General features: G+C 42.9%; 1 pseudogene; it reads right to left on the bottom strand.

Moving 5' to 3' along the window:
- Positions 1 to 413: 413 nt before the first annotated feature.
- LOC124717596 lies at positions 414 to 531 on the bottom strand (annotated as a pseudogene).
- Between the last annotated feature and the right edge of the window lie 3,677 nt (positions 532 to 4,208).

Raw genomic sequence — 4,208 nt, 5'->3', positions numbered from 1 at the left:
GCTCAATCCCACGCCCGGCCATCCTGATTCAGGTTTTCCGTGATTTCCCTAAATCACTCCAGGCAAATGCCGGGATGGTTCCTTTGAAAGGGCACGGCCGACTTCCTTCCCCGTCCTTCCCTAATCCGATGAGACCGATGACCTCGCTGTTTGGTCTCTTCCACCAAACAACCCAACCCAACTGTCAGCTACAATTAAAAAAAAATTAAAAAATGAAAAAAATAAACTCCTCCCAAAAAGGCAATGAAGGCCCAAAGGTACCGACCGGCCGCCAAATCACCCTCAGCCCATAGGCGTCACTGGATGCGGATATGGAGGGGCATGTGGTCAGCACTCCACTCTCCCGGCTGTATGTCATTTTCCGAGACCGGAGCCGCTGCTTCCGAATCAAATAGCTCCTCACAAGGGCTGAGTGCCAACATCGCTCGGCAGACCGGAAGGTCACCCATCCAATTGCTAGCCTAGTCCGACAGCGCTTAACTTCGGTGATCGGACGGGAACCGGTGTTACCGCTGCGGCAAGGCCGTTGGCTGCCTACCGCCTAGTTAAGTCGTAATAAGATCAAAGCGAATTACAAAATTATTTGGACAGGATACCATCATCATTAAAAGAGTGGCAGCTAACATTAAACCTTAAAAAGTGTGTTCCTCACATTATAACAAAAAAAAAATTGCTTCAACTTTCAATAATGTGGTAAATAAGGCAAATTTAGAAGTTGAAGATTAAACCATATACCTAGGGCTGATAATTACAAGCATATCGGGACGATCACATAGATGGCGTTGTGCGGAAAGTGCAACAGGTCTACCAAAGAGACTGCTTACACTACGCTTGTCCGCCCTATTCTGTAGTATTGCTGTGCGGGGTGGGATCCGCATCAGGTGGGACTGACGGATGGCATCGAAAAAGTACAAAGAAGGGCAGCTCGTTTTGTATTATCACGAAATAGGAGACATAGTGTCACAGGCGTGATATGTGAATTGGAGTGGTAATCATTAAAATACGGGCGTTTTTCGTTGCGACGGGATCTCCTCATGAAATTTGAACCACCAGTTTTCTCCTCCGATTGCGAAAACATTCTGTTGGCACCCAACTACATAGGGAGAAATGATCATCACGATAAAATAAGAGAAATCGGGGCTCGCCCAGAAAAATTTAATTGCTCGTTTTTCCCGCTTGCCGTTCGAGAGTGGAACGGTGGGGAGACAGCATGAATTTGGTTCATTGAACCCTCTGCCAGGCACTTTATTGTGAATAGCAGAGTAATCACGTAGATGTAGATGCAGATGAAGGCGAACCAAAAACTCCGTTTTATTGAAGGAAACGGTAGAAGATTCAACAAGGCTACGGAAGAGACTCCCAACACTACGCTTGTCTATCCTCTTCGGGAGTCCTGATTCACGGTGTGGGGTCTTTACCAGACAGGGTTACCGGAGCACATCGAAATATTACAAAGAACGGCTACTCGTTCTGTATTATTGCGAAATAGGTGGAAGTGTCATGAGTATGATAAGCAAGTTGAGATGGTGATATTTAAAACCGTTTTTCGTTACGGCAGTATCTTTTCACGAAACTTCAATGGCCTGTTTTCCCCTCCGAACGCCAGACTACACAGAGTCAACACCAACATCACCAACTGACTGCAGGGACGGACTGCTGTCTGGAAATGAAGGGAGAAAGCTCCGACGAACATGAGTCGGGAAATGCATCGTTGCCACGCTAGATAGCGCTTACGAATTACAGTTCCTCTGGCCACGTGCTGTGTGTTTCTTACGTGCTGCAGGCTGTGTAAGTGACGCAGTGTACTTTACACAGCAGAACGGTCCGTTATTCGTGTCGGGAACAAACAGAGATGGTGTTTGTGTACGGCCGCGCAGATGGAAACGGTCAAGAGGCAGCACGGTTATACCAAGACAAGTACCCGAGCAGACACCTATCACATCGCACAACATTTCAAGCCCTTTTTGGGCGTTTGTGTGCTGATAGGTCCTTTCAGACAGAAGAACCTGCAGATAGGTGACGGACTGTGCGTATGCCAGATCTGGAGGACCTGATTCTACAGGATATAGAGACTAACGCTAGTACAAGCTTGAGGGAAATAGCTTGCCAACATGCTGTGAGCCAAAGTACGATTGTGTGTATCCTGCAAGACAACTGCTACTATGCCTATCACCTGGAATCCCATGGAGGCAGCTGTTGTGACGGGGATGCGATGCAGCTCTGTACTGATTGCCGGGGCGATTTGTAGTTGCTCAACGCACACCGTCCTTTTCCGGACAAATCTTCACACGACATTTTTTCCTCCATTTTTTTCCGGTTAGGAATCCGTCACTTCAGTTTGTCGGTTTTATTAGTGTTCACCCTGTGTTGTTGCTTCCCGCCAACATGGGAAGAAAAAAGTCGGAAAGTGATTCTCTGTATTCTCTTTCAAACAATTATGTGTGAATCACTGAGTAAGCCTGTGTATATACATATATATTGAGCAACAGGCCATGGCTCGGCACAATTTTAAACCAGTTATACCGTCAAATCACAAAATATAATGTATTGGAACAAAAATTAAGATTATTTAACAGTATCCATACAAGCACAAAATATATAGCTAAAGAATCTTGACAAGATACCAACTCTACACAAAGCAGAGAATAGAAAATGAGCTCAACAGATTTGCCAAAAGACTGAAGTTTTAATGTGCTGCTCAGAGTACACGAAATGTCATAAACGCACGTTACTGCCTCGTATAAAACACAAAAGCTCTTTGTGTATTTGAGTATATTCATGACATAATAAACAAGGAGCACTTGTTTGAAGCGGCAGCTGCAGTTTCACAAGGTTTTGCCGGAAGCGGCTTGATTGTGCTTCGAAGAAAGTACAGGAAACGAGTAAGTGCTTTACATCTCTTCCTTTTTGTGCGGCATCCGCAGAAGAGATTACACTTGGTGCGTGGCCGATGTAAATGGGAAGGAATTATACTGTGGCCGATTCGTATTTATTCGAGGATACCTATCAGCTTGCTGCTAGCCTGAATTTTTCTAGTTTTTGTTTTCTCTTTGATATAAAAGACGGTTCTTTTCGGACTACTTTCATTGATTGACATTTGGAAATCGTTGTTAAAATGGTATTGAAAGTTCTCAATTGTTTAGCAACGTTAAGTAACCGTACTTTTAACAACAATGCATGTCACGCTTGGAATGGCGACCGTTCGGTAAAAATGCCACAATTTGTGCGAGTGGGGTTGTATTAGTGAAATAAACCACGCTGTTTCTTTCGTTCGTAGCGGTATTATGCTTTAAAGTTCCTTTACTCGAACGTGGCAGTTAAGGAAACAAGCATCTGTTGACAATTATTTGCACATCTACTACATTAAGTCCGATAACATGAGCGAAGTATTTCTTACGCACGTAGTTCTGCAGCCTCAGCAAGTCATATGAAATGTGTGTTGTTGTAATAATAATTCACGAGATCTGCTGTTTTGATATTTCATTCACAGCTACCGGTTTCGAGCGATGGCTCATCGTCCTTGATACTTAGACACAATCATATATCTATATTATTGTTTCTAAGTATACATATATATAATTTGGTCAATGCTATATAATTCTGGTTGTGTGTATCATTTTTAGGCACGTTACGTAATCTTCAACGTTATTTTTCAGTTACGATCTACATTCGTTTTGTCATAATTGTGCACGAATGTTATACCTATCTATTTACACGTACCGAATTTCTGCATTTTACGGTAAAGATAAGTTCTATTCCTTCAGTTCTTCATAGAGCTGAAACATGAAGCTACATGACGATGGCGGGCAATGAAAATTTCGTAGCACCATTTTGTTAAATTTTACAGGAGAATCAATACACATTTCATACGTTTTGCTGAGGCTCCAGAACTACGCGTATAAGAAATTTTTCGCTCATGTTACCGCACTTAATGTAGTAGATTTGCAAATAAGTGTCAACAGATGCTTATTTCCTTAACTGCCACGTTCGAGTAAAGGAACTTTAAAGCGTAATACCGTTACGAACGAAAGAAACAGCATGGTTTATTTCGCTAATACAACCCCACTCGCATGAATTGTGGCATTTTTAACGAACGGTCGCCAACCCAAGCGTAACATACATTGTTGGTAAACGTGCGTTTACTTAAGGTTACTCAACAACTGAAAAATTTCACTTTGATTTTAACAACGCTTTCCAAATGTCAATCA

This window comes from Schistocerca piceifrons, chromosome 9, assembly GCF_021461385.2.
Source record: "Schistocerca piceifrons isolate TAMUIC-IGC-003096 chromosome 9, iqSchPice1.1, whole genome shotgun sequence".
Classification (NCBI taxonomy): domain Eukaryota; kingdom Metazoa; phylum Arthropoda; class Insecta; order Orthoptera; family Acrididae; genus Schistocerca; species Schistocerca piceifrons.
This window is presented reverse-complemented; position numbering and strand designations above follow the sequence as displayed.